Source organism: Carassius auratus, unplaced genomic scaffold, assembly GCF_003368295.1.
Source record: "Carassius auratus strain Wakin unplaced genomic scaffold, ASM336829v1 scaf_tig00018697, whole genome shotgun sequence".
NCBI classification, from domain to species: Eukaryota; Metazoa; Chordata; class Actinopteri; order Cypriniformes; family Cyprinidae; genus Carassius; species Carassius auratus.
In genome coordinates this window covers 1-16,454 of record NW_020524907.1, presented here as the reverse complement: position 1 = coordinate 16,454, position 16,454 = coordinate 1, and the positions used below count along the sequence as shown (strand labels likewise).

General features: G+C 37.2%; 1 pseudogene; it reads right to left on the bottom strand.

The window, feature by feature from the left end:
* Positions 1-4,566: 4,566 nt before the first annotated feature.
* Positions 4,567-7,949, bottom strand: LOC113076100 (transcription factor Sox-11-like; annotated as a pseudogene).
* Positions 7,950-16,454: the final 8,505 nt, after the last annotated feature.

Sequence of the window (16,454 nt, the reverse complement as noted above, 5' to 3'; positions counted from 1 at the left end):
AGTATTCAGTAAAAATTTAACAAACTAATGGCTCTTTTAAACCAGTTATTTTTTGTGAATCAAAAAAAGCTCAACCAGTATAGTCGGATTCATTACCAAATGACCCTGAGCTGATCCTTTAAAGTGAATCAAAAGCATACATTGTAAGCATTGTGAATTAGTCTGAATGAACAGAATAAACCTGTCCCAAACATTTGAGAAAGTGACATACATTACAGACAGTTGTTTTGATCGATTCAGACAGTTCTATAAGTTTTATAAGTATTGCTCAAGGAACAAATTCAGACATTCAATAACTCTGTGAAGACCAGTGAACTAAGTTTCAGTTCATATTTCACAGTTTAACACACTGAAAACATCTGCTTGTCCCAATTAAAAGGCAAAACAGCTTTAAACTAGAGCACTATGAATTTCAGGGGTCTGTCAGTAGGCTGTGTAATTGCTAACTCATTTCATCACTTGTTTTTCCCATTCTGGCATGCAACCGCCAATCTCTTTGGCACTTCATGACTCTTTTACCTACCTTACAGATGCGAAAACTCCAGCTGTTAAGCCTTTGGCATGAATAAATGCACACTTCTTTCCCGCTTTCTCTTTCTTTTTAAGTTATACTCAATATTAACACCTGTTGACTTAAAGTTGGGAAGTAAAAATTCACCATCTCTGAACTCAACAGCACAGCTTTCATCAAAATAAACCTCTTCTAGTGACCTAAGCTTCCTGTGAGGAGCCTAAGGGGGGTTTGATGTGCTAATTATTTACTGAAGCAGTAGGGACTTTCAAATTAGACCTCATGCTGATGCAAACTATGAAGGGTAGCCCTAATGGGGTAACCCGGGTAACATCTGAATTCAAAGAGAAAGCAGGGGACACTGGGGATAACAATGGTCATTGGGCAGAGTTCATTGGAAAGCGCTTCTATAGAAAGCAAGAATGGGGTCGGGGGAGATTGCCGAGGCCTCAGAACAGTATTAAATTACAGATGCATATGAATGGACAAGCAGTTGCTGCTGGATTGGTCAAAATCGTATACCCTTAAGCTATTGTTCTTTACTGCTTGTTTTGGGCATGAGAGGGAGGTTGTGGGTTGGGGGAGACCCAGGAAGATTTCAACCGTTATCACTTGTAAGACAGAATAGGGAACTTGTTCAAATTCATTCCTGAGAGGCAGGATCTGTACCACTTACAGGGAGCAATTTTGTCAAAGATTTCTGCATTTAAAAAGAACGAAAGAAAGTGAATAAGACAAAGAAAGGTCTTTGAATTTTAAAAGCACAAACGTATAGGCTGAATGAGAGGTTTGTGCAGCTCTTGTGTCTCCTCAGAGAGAGAGAGAGAGAGAGAGAGGAAAGGAAAGAAGAAGGGAAGAGAGAAAAATAGGGGAAAATTACATACCTAAATCCATGTATCTGGGCAGACATCCAAACAGACTTTTCCAAGTAGATAGAAAAAACATACAAGGGAGCAGTGAGCAGTAAAACTCTAATATTGCTCTCAGTATGATCATAGAAGGTAGATTACCTTTGGATTTAGGATACATTCAAAGTTGTTCTCTCGCGCAACAGATTGGGTAAAATATAACTTAATATTAATATACAAGGTAGCCTTTTCTAGCTCTAAAAAGTTAAGTAAACAACCAAATTTATGTTACCAACGTAACTCTGAGAAAGATTAAAACATAACATTAATCTCTGGATCCAGCTTAGTATGCCTCAACGCAATGGAATAACTTTAGATTAATGATGAAACGGCCACGATTATGTGGTATGATTAAAACAGAGTACTGCGCTATTGTGTAATACTCTTTAAAATAGCCTTGGCCCTGAAAGTGCACCAATTTAAATGCTATTTTGAACTGAGGGAGTATGCATTCAATGGAAGAAGCAATGGTTGACCCACCATAGGCATGCTGTATTATCTCTGAGCCTGACGGTGCAAATCCAGCTTAGTTCATGTTTACATTTTGAAAATGTTCCCTGATGTGGTGAGGTGCTGGGCCAAAGTGAGGCTCAGGGGGTCTCTAGGGACATGCCACAAATCTCAGCAGAGCAGCAGGGGTCAGGGCTCTTTCTAAAGGCTTGTCGAAGGGCCAGCAAATGCAGCCCCATTAACACAGATAATTATTCAGTGCTAAAGGACAAAAACCATAAAAGATGTTGTTTGGTGAAAGCGATGGTCACCAAGGTAAAGTATGAAACTTTACCTATGCAATAACTATGCATTAACATTATATATATATATATATATATATATATATATATATATATATATATATATATATATATATATATATATATATATATAAAACTTTAAGTGTATTAATTATATATACTTATTATATTATATTAATAGAAATTTAGTTCTGGGTAGATTACTTTATTGCTATAGATTACTAATTACTGAATACAGATTACATGATTAAAATTAGATAGCAATGTAATCTATTACTTTACACATTTTAGTAAATGCCCAAGTATAATATATTTTAATACTTAAATTACTTTTGACCTAACTTGTCTATCACACTGATTTGAATACCATGTTGATATAAAAATACAAAGTGAAAGAAAATGTATTACATTCTCTGTTATCAACAATATGAAGGGTTTCCCAAACTTGAAAATAAAATAAAATAAAATAAAACAAAATCTAAGCCCACTACTCTGACACTTTGCACAACAAAAGAAGTAAATCTTCTCTGGTGACTGACATGCAATGCAAAAAATGGACAGCAAGTGACAGGAACATAACAGGTCATCCCTTCCACTCCACAAGAAGACTGTCACCACAATTGCTGAAATGCATTTCCTATTACCGGTTCAATAGTGAATCTTTTTTCTTGTACTTTGAGTTCCAAAGAGGAGTGATCTATCTGATAGCAATAAACATCGGTGAGCTTTTCTCTTGCCAAGCATAGAGGCACATATGACAAAACAGAGGATATTCAGAATGCAACATTCACGTGGTGACTCCACACTACACTGGAGTGAGAAAAACAGCATTGTTGTCATGGTCCAATGTACTATTATTGTCTGAGGTAGCTGAAGCAGAATAACATAGATGTGCAACTCAAAGCTTCAAATCATCTTGGAGGAAGACTTGCTAAGATTTTGAGCAACAAATCCTATCTCAAAATGTTCTTTAACCATCTTTATGTAGATGTCCCATGTGGCATTTGGCCATGCTTTCCAGATTTTATGAATGATTTAAGAGATTAATGCATTGGAAATTACTTTTGTTTTGTCACCAGATTCCAACCGCTGGGCTTGATAGATGTTATCCTACTCAATGTCTCCCAAGCATTTCAAATTTCCATTTATTTAAAGAGGAAACGGAGGAAAATTTTAACGGGTCACTAATTTAATTTCACTGCGTTCTGGTGACATTAGGCCCGACCAGATATTTCAGAGGAGCACAAAATCAATGTGCATATTCTGTGGGGAATCACTCCCTGAATCCATTAGTAACTTTGACCAAGAGGTCAGGTAAAGTAATAGCCAGATAAATGTTTTATTACTGATGCCCTGACTTACTTAATGGCCAAACAAAATACATATAGTACATCTATGCATGTTAAACACTTTTGATTACATCATGATGATGTAATGCATTTATCTTTGCTCGCCATGTGTCTTCATTACCTGTATGCAAAGCTGCTTTTTGCTCATTTAGATCATTTTTATTAGATATAAACTCAGAACTGCAACATGTAAACCCAATTCTGAGGAAAGAGTAAGAATTGCCTGATGTTAACTCTATTTTTTATTTTTTTTTTTAAGAATCACCAACAACAACAACAACAACAACAAAGAATTGGGAGATAAAAAGTCACAATTACCTTTATTCTATTCTATTATGTGGCAGAAATCAGCCATCAGAAAGAAAAGGAGCCATGTATCCAAATTTTTATTAATTTGCAATTAAGGTATTTAATTTTCATATTATTATTTTTTTTGTGCATTCCATGCAAAATTTACTAATTGCATCTTTAAGAAATGAAGAAGTGCATTAATGTATTTGCATGCTTCAGAAATGGTCTAAAAGCAGTCGTGAGCACATTAATGATGCAGTAATCATCTTCTTCAATGCATATTGATTTCTAAATGTCTAAGGACAGATTATATTTAAGAGTGCTTCTGTGTTCTTGCTTATAACCCGTTTTTCTAAACTGCATGACTGGTCACTAGTACAAAAAAAGAGGGCAGTGTGCGTCGGAGGGCTGCATAGGAGAAGGTGGGCTCTCCGGCAGTGATTAGAGGCAGCTGTGGAGCATTCATGCTGTGTTTCTCCCCTTCACTCCAACAGGCCACAAAATCCCACCAATCACAGGACTCTGTATTCAAACAGCGCAAAATTTGATTTCTTAAAGGGGCCGTTGCTTCGAACGGGAGAAGCAGAGGCATTGTTATGATTTAAACTGGTAGGTTTTTATTGTTTCCAGATTAATATTTTCAAAGTAAAATCAGGTTATGTAAAGCTTTTTGACCTATTTTTATTGGTAGCCCACTCATTACAATACAAACAATGACATCACCATTTCATGTAAAAAAGTGAGAGGAGATTTTATCGTGGTAAGAATTTGTTTATTAAAAGATGAGTCAAAGAGAGGTTCACATTTGGAATGTGAGGATTTGGAATACTGCCTTGTACTTCACCATTTTTCCCTGGCAAAGAGTCCATCATATTCCAAACCTTGTATCAAAACAGACTTCATGTTAGACCCACATAAAAATAAACAAAATATGTTTAAGTGCAAGAAACAAAATATACAGGTATATGGTTATTGTTGTCATTTTTAATAGAAAAGACGGCAGTCTTGAGTTGAAAATAAAATGTTTGAGACGAGGATATGGAATGTACCTTTTTTTTTTTTTTTTCAAACCACCAACATTCATTATTTGATCATTATGGCACATTTTCAAAAAATTGTCATTTTCATACTGGTTGCAGGACATCAACTATCCAGTTTTTGTGGGTCAGTTTAAAGAGAAACGGTGGGGGTTTTCTCCACAGAAAAGCACACTATGTGACCATATTCAGTTACGATCAGTTCCAGCTGATTTCTTTATTCATCAATGACTTCAGCATCATGACAAGTAATGATGTTGACAGAGTAAAAGTCTGCCTGTTCATCATTTTGCTACAAAAATGCAAAAAAAAAAAAAAAGAAAAAGAAAATTGAAGATGGTCTGCATTTACAAGTAAATATATTGCACAAAAAATGAAGGGGAAACAGTATGTGCCATTAGAAAAAGAAAGAAAAAAATCCAGTCTCACACCTGCGATTTGGGACCCATCCACATATCACGAGTATGATATACATAAACTCCTAACTTTACTATTTTACAGTACATATACAATCTTGAAACTAATACCAGCACTGTGGTTTGAATTTCCCCCTTCCCAATGCCATATGTTCTACAAATACTCAACAAATTTGATCTACAGCTGTACAAAACCTAGCTTAAAACCACAAGGCATTTTTGATGCAAGTTTTAATTTAAACTTAATCCTTAAACCAGGACTCCCTTGCATGCTTAAAAAAAGAAATGATAAAGGGAAGAAGTGCCTGAAACTCACTGAGTGCCCAGTAAGAACATTCCCTTTTTAACTGTACAAAAATATGCCCGAAAATAGTTTGCTTTCTTTTAAAAAGATGAGGTCTGTTATGTATCAAAATGCTTCCTCTAACAGCTGCAACTCTAAGGAGGTTTAGGCTGCTTAAGTTTCAAAACAGTAGGTAAACTGAATCAGTCCAAAAAAAAAAAAAAAAGGTCTGGCATTTAGAAATGACTAAACAACAATTGAAAGAAACGTCCTGAACAGTAATAGTTCACAGATTTGCTTTGAGTCAGTCCACAGTCTTTACATTTTCAGCTCCCTGCAGTTACAAAGAGGGTATAAGATGCATAGAAGTTCTCAGATTTTCCCCTTTGTGGTCTGATTTAGTTGAACAGTAATTGTAGACCTATAGAAAAATCCATAAAACCCTGTCATGCTGCCAGAAAAAAAAAAGGTCTGCAGACTTTTTTTCTTTTTTTGCTACAGTACCAGCTTCATGAGCATCTAATTCCCCACACCTCTCCCCTCCTATGGTAAACCATTTTAACATTTATTCCTTCATTCTAACTAGTGTCTGTATTTTGTTACTATTACTTTTTTGTATTACTTTTTTGTATTGCAAACAATTTAATAGTGACTTATTAAATTTCACTGCTACTAACTTATTCCTTTGCTACTATTTTGACGTATTCCAATTGTGTGTGCACAATATATATATATATATATATATATATATATATATATTACTATATTATATATATATATTATTCAAAGTTATTATTATTGTTAGAAACTAGTGTTTATTCCACTTGTTTCTAATAGCATTCTGAGTTTAACTATTAAGAAGCTTTTTCTTACTAGTCTTTGCATGACAAGTAAACTAGTGTGAAGTCAAGTAAGAAATTTTAATGATTGGATAGTGACTAGTAGCATAGGAATAAGTGCTATGAAGTAAACAGTATATCCACGTTTGGATTATAAAAAAACAAAACAAAAACAACAACAACAAAAATACTATTAAGATAAGCACAGACAAAAAATAAAATAAAATAAATAAAAATAACAAAAAATAAAACAAAAATGTTAAAATGGCTTGCCATACTTGCCTCCTTCCCAAAGCCACTATAGGTGGACCACCAGAAGACGACAGTGGAGGAAATAAGTACAGAACAGAGCATTATACCTCTCCCGTATGTTATTAAGTTGTCTTATTTAGTATGTGAAAACCAAGTCAGAAAAGTTCGCTTCAAGCCAGTCCCCAGCTATCATTTCGCTGAGCTCAGGTGTGCAATAGTCTGGAAATTCAAAGTGGGAGCCGAGGCTGCCCTCACTAAAAGACTCCAACTCCTTATCCACCAGAGAGAGGGAGAGATTCCCCGGGTTTTGGTTGCCCAGTTCCGAGCTTTGCGCGGAGGAGGCGAAGTTCAAACTGAAGTCAAAAAGCAAGTCGTCCGCGTCTTCGCTCGAGCTGGAAGAAGTGGAAACCGACCTAGAGGATGCTGGTGAGTCGGATGCTGGATACATTGTGCTCTGCTTGGTGATGTTTTTGAAATTGTAGAAGAGTCTGCTGTTCCGGACCTCCTCGTACATGCTGGCGCCCTCGGACTCCGCAGACGAGCTCAAAGTTGGGCTGGCGGGAACCTTTGCTACATTATAGGCTCGGATCGGATCCTCTTCCTCCTCCTCCTTCACTCGGACTCGAGAGTCCTCTTCGGAGTCGTCATCGTCGTCTTCATCCGTGAATTCACTTTTAATAACAGTCTTTGAAACTTTCATGCTCTTAAACGCGTACTCATCTCCGTAGCCGTGAGATGATTTACTTCCCGTCTTGTTCGTTTTCAGTTTGGGACATTTCTTGGAGTTCTTGGACAGTTTGTTGCAGGACTTCTCCGGAGATGGTTTGAAGGAACTGTCCAGCTTTGGTTTCTTCTTGGGTCTGTATTTGTAGTCAGGATAATCAGCCATGTGTTTCAGCCGGAGTCTTTCGGCTTCCCTGATGAAAGGTATCTTTTCGCTGTCCTTCAGCATTTTCCAGCGCTTCCCCAAGCGTTTGGAGATCTCGGCGTTGTGCATGTCTGGAGACTGTTCCATGATCTTTCTCCGCTCGATTTTAGACCACACCATAAACGCGTTCATCGGTCGCTTTATGTGTCCGGTCGCTGTCTTGCACCAGTCTGGGTTTATCGAAACCATGAATTCATTTTCGTCGGAGTCGGTGGCTTCTCTGGACATGCTGTCCGTTTCGCTGTTGTCCGTTTGCTGCACCATGGTGCCGTTTCTGTGTTTTCAGTCCAAAATATCGCTCGCGTGCGTCTGCTCTCTGCGCCTCAGAGGTTCACCCACTCTTTCCAGAGTTACAAGTCGCCTTCTTAACTACTTCTTGGCTTTTTCATGTACATGACATCATGGGTAGCGCTCCAATCACATCCTCTCCACTCCGCCCTACAGGCTCCATGCAGCGCGCTTTAACCCTTAACGCGCTCCGGTCTAGACCCACGATGCGCGAGACGCGCATATCACTAGATAAACTGAACGGGGACGCAAACGTCAACACGTGAGCAAGCGAAACCAAACAAGCCGCTCGCACCTAATGTTTCAGGATCCTTTACTATGTGAGACTATAGAAGCGATGCATATGTAATGAAAACATGTGCATGGAAGCTGTTTTTTTTTTCTGTCTTCCAGTCTCTCTCTTAATAAAATACTGAAGGTGGCGCATGGACACTGTTCCTGTGTTCATACATGGGTGATCTTTCAACTGGGGCAAATGTTCCATCTTCTGGGATGATTTTATAGGAAGAAAAGCTTTATCATAAAACATTAATTCTAGGATGGATTATAACTTCTGCTTTTTGTGTTTAATTAGATAAAAAAAATAACACTGCTGAAAAGTTAAATTAAATGTATTCCCTACACCCAGACGTTACTTGTCACTTCCCTTTATAAGAAATATATAAAATGTGTTAAAATCAGGAGAAAAAAAAAAAAAAAAAGCAGGGGAAAAAAAATCTACATTTAATTTAATCTTAGAAAAATGGGACATATATGCTGTCATTTCTATGACTGTTTTATGGTGTATAGAGGAAATTGGAAGCTCTTTCAAGGCTTAAAAAATTTAAACAGAGAAAAAAAAAGAGAAAGAAAAAAACATATAGGACTACATAAAAAAAACTACAGTGGTTTTACAATTATACAGTTTTATTATTCTGCATTTAATAATAATCATTTACCAATATCAAAAAAGGCAGGATAGTTCGCTGCACATTGTGGTTTGCAGTCAACAATGTTACTTGAAACTATGCATCAGCCAGTGCTTCCTGTTATATGTCCCATAGAGGGCAATCACTAGCCCTTTCATGACCTTACATCACCCTCACCTCTGATGATGGAAGAAACTGCCCTGAGCAGTGGACATGAGACAAATTTTGCATAAAAAGGTAAGGCTTGAGCACATATGACAAGCAATCTGCAGAAGCAATCTGCTCTCTGAGTGACCAAAAACATGACCCCAGTCTCTCAAATTTATTTAAAGCCTATTTAAAATCTTAAGGTCATATATATTTTTTTAAGAAAAAAATAAAAAAATAAAAAAATCTACGGTGTCGTATAGAAATCAGAAGCCAAGTCATCCGCCTCTGCTGTTGAATGAGAAGAAATGTTGAATGAACGGGTATCTATGGTTTTGGTCTGCTCTCTTGCATTGGTTCAGTCTGTTACATCATCGTTCATGTGATAGGCTCACAAACATAGGTGAAAATCAAAGCTGCCTATTGATGTGCCGCTCATTAGCATGGCTCATTAAGGGCTGTGAATGAGGTGAGAGTGTCAGCCACTGCAGAGGTGTGAGTCATCCTGAAAAAGGGAGGGTCTCTGTGCAGGGAAATCTGAGACATCCTCTCTCCTTTGACTGCTGCACAAAACACACACACACACACCAAACACACACACATTTTTGTTTTTCTATCATGGCAGAGACTTTTTTTACCCAATTATACTTTCTCAACCTAACTTGACCCTCACAGACATTTTTGCATTTTTTTACCTTTTCATTAAGACATTGTATAGCATGTTTATTACACTGTTTTCGATGTGGGGATCATTGTCTGATAGGTGATTACAGGTTTTGCTATCCTTGTGAGATATTTGGTTCAAACAAGGCAGACAAAACTTCACTGATTCACACATACAGTTGCACACAAACCCTACAAGTGCCAAAAAGAATAGTTAAGTCAACAAGATAAGCATTGGTGGTCTTTGTTGTTGCTGTCCACATGTGCATCCGATTATGCATTTTACAACTCACACTGCTCTTCCAAAAGAAATATATCTAGAGTTCAAATATTATGTTGAATAGAAGCATCATTATTATGACTGGCTATATGACAACCCGCTTTGCTTAACAAGACCTCTTTAAAATATCCATTGTGAATATGCAATGAATCAAAAAAGTTTATGCATGCGTTTGTTTATTTCACAAAATAATAAATATTCTGTATTTTGTTGTATTGATTTAACACATAAAATAAACTGATCAAATAAAATAAATCTATCTGCCTCATAAAATATTCCCTCAGTTATCTAAACTCTTTGAAACAGCTGTTTCTGTGCAAGAGCATTGAAGCATAAATCAATATCTGATGCTGCAGATGCATGGATCCATCTCCAATGCACAGCCTCTAGACAGGTGGTTCTCCTCTGACTGCTATCTAACAATGGCCAGGAAAAGGGGTTGTTATAGGGGCCTATGGAGAACCAAATAAACTTCTCATTTAAAAAACACATTCCTGAATATTGTTCTTGCTTTCATGAAGTGGTTCTTGCCTTGAAATGGTATTTTTATGCAAATTGAGTGATCACCTGAGTAGTTTGTGGATGGTACAGATATTTGCATGCTATCCAGAGATGCTATGACAAAGGGAACACATCTGGATGGTGTTGTTAATGTTATTTAGAGTCAAGTCAAGTCTGATTTATTGTCAATTCTTCCACATGTAGAGATGTCAAAAAGTGACTGCTTGTTTTTTTTAAGGTCAGTCTTGATAAAGCCTGTGGAGAATGGATAGTAACACTGTACATCTATTGTAACCGTGTTGGAAAGCAAAAACTGAAAAAAGTGAGACTACTAACTGAAATAAAAATGTTTTTTTCTATTAGCTTAGTAATACTGTATAGTAAAGTTTTAATGACAGACTTTTATTGTCCTCTTTCATATATAGTATTGTTTTTAGTAAATTAGCTCATTCAGATAAAAAAAATAAAATAATAATAATAATAATAAAAATATTTACTAACCCACGAGTCTCTGCACAGAATTTAGGACTACTTATAACTTATTAAGAACTAAAAATGTATTATTCACGCCAGACCAGTAGTTTGTGATGTCATTTTGTAAAGAAACTCATGCATCCTCATAGACTGAACATGTAATACGAATGTGCACCATTTTTACAAATGTTTATAGTTTACACACAGATGATAATAGTATTGTTTACAAACTCTTGCATTTTGAAACCCATTATCAGAAGTTCGCCTTTTTTTCAGGCCCCAAAAGCACAATTATTGTCTAAATGAATGGCCAAAATGTGTAAAATGTTTTGTATTTTTAGTTGAAAATGGTGTCGTATAACCAGCCCCTTAGAGTGTATTTTCAGGCACTATTTTAGAATTAGTTCGTTTGTTTAAAAACTTTTTTTGTGCCAGAAAATCTATCTCTGGTTAAAATGTTATTTCTTTCTTTCTTTTTTTCTTTAATATATAATTATACCTTAGCAAGCTACAGTTTCAAACCTTCTTCCTCAACAGACACATTCTGTATAGCGTTATTGTTTCACACTCACAAACCAATGCTACTGTGGCTGTAGGGTGTCAAACTTCTTTCACTCCCTCAAGATTCTGGTGTTTAACAGACATTTGACACCTGAGTACTTGTCATTAATGTAAACAGCTGATGTCTGACACTTCTCAGAAATGTCTATCACATGACACACTAACACAATCAACAGCTCCCTTGTCTAGCCCTAAAGTGCACCACTGTTTAGTAAAACAGCCCAAAAGAGTGGTCACGACCAACAACTGCCAATTTCTCCAGTAAAAGAGAGATTCCACCCCAAAATTAATATTGTGTAATTAATCACTTACCACCATGTCGTTCCAAACCCATAAATGATTCATTTGTCTTCAGAACACAATTTAAGATATTTTGGAAAACATATCCTTGTGGTGCGGCTGACAGAAGAGCATACACTGCTTATGTTTAGCTCAGCTCATAGAGTATTCTCCAAAATGGAGCTACAGTGATGTAGAGAGACACAGAGGAGACAAATTGTTGGATAAAGTCATTATTTTTGTGTAGTTTTTTCACATACAAAAAGTATTTTCATCGCTTCATAATGTTAGTGTTGAACCATCTGATGGCAGAAGGACTATTCTGACGATGCTTTTCCTACTTTTCTGGACCTTGACAGTGTATTTTACTTTGCAGTCTATGGGACAGTCACAAGCCTCCCGGTTTTCATCCAAAATATCTTAAATTGTGTTCTGAAGACAAACTAAGCTTTTACGGGTTTGTAACGACATGGTAAGTGATTAATGACCAAATTTTCATTTTGGGGTGGAGTATCCCTTTAATTAAGTAAAAAAAAAGTGAAATGAGTATGAAATAAAACTAGCCCCAATAGATATGTGAATTTCAGTAGCAGATTAACTGAGAAAACAAGTCAGATCATCTGTTTCAGCTCACTGCCTCGCTTTTCACCAGGGCACTAGAAATGTGGGAATGCTTTGCTCAGGCGTAATGATGTCATCACCTTGCTTTCAAAGGCCCATGGCGTCTTGACATGGCAACATTTCACCTGTTGTCATTTCTATGTCCGCACTCCCAGCCCGCCTGAGTGTGCCACTGCATTCAGGGAAGCATTTTCACTGTACAACTACCTCCTGAGTGTTTGTGTGCACTCCGTCTTGGGCTAATAAACATGGTCTGAGAGAGCCCTTGGGGGCGACAAGGCCGGGTAATGAGAGTGTGTTTAGTCTGGGGAAGCTGGGACAAATTCTGATGGATTGCATGGCCACAGCGTAACCTCCTCTAATACATAAGAAAGTATAGAGAGAGTGAGTTCTGTACACTTTTACTTTTTCAAATGCTACATGGGAAATAGATGAAATCAGGTTCCAAGATGCTCACGTGTTTTTTGAAGTAAGACGTATAATCCATGGAAGGCTGAAATGAAAATATCCTACTCTGCCAAAGAGATCTAGGCAAGCAAAAAGCACAATAAATCAAGGGCTTTTCTCACTTCGTTGTGAAAGTGCATGTTTAGTGAAATGGTTTGCCTCGTCCAACAAGCACGAACTTGCCCTTTCATGTAAATAGAAAGAACATGATGAGCTCTGATGTAGTCAGGGTGTACGGTTAGTCACTCTCAGTATCCTGCACTCTGAAGTTTCTGTTTATGATCTTATGCACCACAAGCCCAACTGTGAATGTTAAAAAACACGTTGCAGAATACATGGCCCTCAGGCGCAGCAGTCTTATTGAGAGAACTCTGTAATTAGCAGCTTTAAATAATCAAAATCTAAGGGTTAGATTTACTTAAAATATTATATGTTTCTCTTGATATAAGTACTAAATTGTTTTAAAACTGATCACCAGAACGTTTAAAAAAACTTCACTGTAATTTATTCTAAACTTGCATAGCTTCCTATTGGTAAACTGCTTACTAAATGTCTATTCAAGTCTTTTGTTTTGTTTGTTTTTTGTTTTCTGACAAAGCTTAAGCTAACCTCTGTAACCCAGTGATCATATGCCTGTAATTTCCCCCCCCCCCCCAGATATCATAAAGAAAAATAATAATAATAATAATTTTCACCTCCAAACTATTTTGCTTTCACAATAAACAAAATTACATTTTATTTGCATAGCTTTGACAGGCCATAGCCCACAATGACCATAAAGTCTATATAAGGAAGTGTAATTGCAGGGTGCTGTAGTGTTGTCTAATTAAAATGTGTGAATAAACTGCAAGTGCATAAGAGGGACAAGGCATAAGGGACCTTGTTTAGTTATAAGGAGACAAAAAACATAAACTTTGCCACATTGCCACTCCGTTTTACATGTAATCTGTAATTTACTGCAAAATATGAATTCTTCAAAATAGAGGTTCTAGAGGGCTATAAAAGTCTCCATTGCAATTTTATGAATCTAGACAACCCATTAGATGAGTCTTGTATAAACAAGGAAAGCATTAAATGAAATAGTAAAAATCAATTTAAAGGAATAGTTCACGCAAAAAAAAAAAAAAAAAAAAAAAAAAAATAAACCTGAAAATGTACTCACCTCAGGCTTATCTGATGAGTTTGTTTCTTCATCAGAAAAGATTTTGAGAAATTTAGCATTTCATCCCTCTGCAGTGAATGGGTGCCATCAGAATGAGAACATCACAATAGTCTACAAGTAATCCATATGACTCCAGTCTATTATTTATAGGGGGGGGGGGGGATGCTATTTCATGCATACTGAGTTTTTTACACTGTTAAAGAGTTGGATTCCCATGCTGAACATGGACAAAGTTTCAAAAATTAAGTTGTAAGTTTGAAGGAGTATTTTTGTTCCAAAAAAACCTCTTCCGGTTTGTCACAAGTTTCGGAAAGTTTTTTTTTTCGAGTATGGCTCTGTGTGACGTTAGATGGAGCGGAATTTCCTTATATGGGTCCTAAGGCACTTCTGCCGGAAGAGCGCGCTCTCCTGTATAGCAGAGCACGGAGAACAGAGGCATTCCCTGATCAGAACGAGAGCCCCGCGAAAAGTCACAAAAGGAGTGTGTTTTTGGTTGCCAGGGCAAGACAACCCTGCACAGATTACCAAAAGAGAAACAGCATTAAGGGACCAGTGGATGGAGTTTATTTTTACAGAGCATCAGCGGAGTTGTGCAAGTGTTTTTGTTTGTTCCCTGCATTTCGAAGATGTTTGTTTTACAAACAAGGCCCAGTTTGACGCTGGATTTGCACATCGTTTATTTCTTAAGGATAATGCAGTCCCAACGAACAAGGGTCACGATCGTGTGTTGGAACCGCAGGCGGTGAGTAAAACTGTTTCAAATATCTGTGTTGTTAATTTAGCTATCGGCGCGTAAGCACATCAAGTAAACAACATGCGATGTTGTCATCAAACTGCACTTTCCACATGTACAGCTTAAAAAAATAAATAAAAAAAAGACGACATAAAGTGGAACTTAGTCATTTTCCAAAATCGATAAGCAAATATATACAGTTTCAGTACATACCACACAGAAACGCCTTTGCTGATGCTGCTCTTGTTAAATTTCAGCCTCTGGATCTGTGTCACAGCTTCCAGACGCTCTGAACGCAAAAGCCTACTGGCGCTCTTGATTCTTTAGCTCCGCCCACACATCACGCCTCTAGGCGCTCGTGTTTTTCCAGGAAAATCGGTACAGACTATCTTTCTCTTATAAATATAATAAAAATAAAGACTTTTTGGAGTTATGAAGGATGCAGTACTACTCTATAGGTACTTCAAGATTAACAGGATATTGAGTGAAAGCATTTCACCCCCCCCTTTAAGGTCTTGTGAAATTAAAAGCTGCTTGCTTTTAAGAAAACATATTCATCATTAAGGAATTTTAACTTTAAACATTCTCTCTTCTGGCCAAAATACACGTCCAAAATACTTCTAGTGGAAAAAGTCCTCCTCATGTTGTCCTCTCACATTAACTGTTTTAGACAAGATTATTTATTTAGAGGAGAAAGCAATATTATGAATAGAGGTTTAGTCATTTTTAAGCATTTTGGGTGAAACTATTACTTTAAATGAAAGAATGATTAGTCAAAAGTAGAGGGGAAAACATCCATCTCTACCTCTCCCACCTGGTACTCAGGCAATAATCTCATTATAACAGGCCCATAAACTGGAAAATAAAAATCAGTGTCTTTAAAAAAGAAAGAAGCTTACTGCCCTAGTTTCTTCACTTTCGAATGGAAACACATGAGAAGGTTTTGTAGAGCAGACATTAAAAACAAAAAACAAGGTAAAAGGGGTCAGCTTCAGCGCTCTTGATAATTCTGAGAAGCAAGGGCGGAAATTGTTTAAAAGTGAGTGTGTTTTCACAGTAAATCTGTTCAATGTGGCCATGGCTCTGTTTAATAGAGTAATGACCCAGGAGCTTTTAGTTGGTGCTGGCAGCTCTCTTCCTGGGGGAAAAAAGGGCAATAAACATCTGCACCAAAGAAAAGTTTGAGTTTTCATTTGGTTATTATCCAGGTTTCACTCAGAACTTTTTATAAGCATGTGGGAATGTTCTTCTGATTGAGAGACACATGTCTTCAGGCCATAGTTATGTGATAATGTTTTTTTTGTGGCACTTCTATGAACAGGGTAAAAAATTAGTGTCCTATTACTTTTTAAAAAGAACATTTAGGGTTAAAATCCAAGTGTTTTGCTGTAAGATATTTTATAGTTTATCTAACATAACCATCTCAGTTATGTACGTAACCCTCGTTCCCTGAAGGAGGGAACGGAGACGTTATGTTGAACGACATATGGGGTCTCACTTGGGAGGCCAATTGAGTTCAAGAAAAAACACCAATGAAAATTGGCAAGTGGATTCAACATACCAGAGCCACTCCCCGTGCCAACGGGTATAAATAGGGCAACAGGTGCATCCACTCATTAGGTTTTACGCTGAGGAGCCGAGAACATGTCCCTAAACGACATATGGGGTCCTTTGGAAAACACCACAACCTGAACACCGTCACAACCCTGTGGCGCTGCAATTGTCGACAAGCCGTGGCGTGCCACAAAAGCTACGCTTAAGGTCCTAACCTTCCCAAAGCCCCAGTGCAAATTCACTGACCTTGGCACTAAGGGGCCACAGGAG